Genomic DNA, 713 nt, shown 5'->3' with positions numbered 1-713 from the left:
CAGCGATCAATGCAAAGAAATAGAGGACAACAACAGAATGGGAAAGACTAGAGATCTATTCAAGAAAATTAGAGATACCAAGGGAAAATTTCATGCAAAGATGGGCTTGATAAAGAAGGCATTTATAGGATATATTAAATACTAGTTCTATACCTCATGAAGTCAAAGGCAGCTACTACAATTCTAAAGAAAATATTTCTCATTCAGAGGCTGCCCAGAGTTTGAACTACATGATAGTTTCTACATCTTTCCTGATTTGGAGTAGTTTCCCAAAATAAGTCATATTATTGGAAAACAAAGTTTATGCTTATGCAAAACAGGCTCTGGCATTTTATCAATACATTTGTGTACAGCAAGAATCCTTGCTCTGTACCCTTGGTGACCACAGAGAAATCAAGAGGCCATGATTACTGGTGTTGAGAGGAAGAAGCATACTTAAAACTGACATAATCTGGAGGCAAGCAGAAACAGAGATGGACTTTGTTGTGGTTTTCAGCCACCATTTGTTCCAGAAACACATTTCGCTTAAATAAGGGAAGTTTGGTCCAGTTTTGTAATGTTAATAGCTGCCAGTCTCTCAAACATTTTTTTTTTTTTTTTGATAAAGATCTTTTCCTGGCTAACAACGAGTTAAGAAGCTGGCCTCCAATTCTGATCAAATTTCTCACCATTAGTCAAAAACAAAACAAACAAACAAAAACCCTCCCCCAAAC

Source organism: Bison bison, unplaced genomic scaffold (assembly GCF_000754665.1).
Source record: "Bison bison bison isolate TAMUID 2011002044 unplaced genomic scaffold, Bison_UMD1.0 scf7180017861233, whole genome shotgun sequence".
In the NCBI taxonomy this organism is placed as follows: Eukaryota; Metazoa; Chordata; class Mammalia; order Artiodactyla; family Bovidae; genus Bison; species Bison bison.
The sequence above is the reverse complement of the archived record's forward strand: the minus strand, read 5'-3'. Positions refer to the sequence as shown.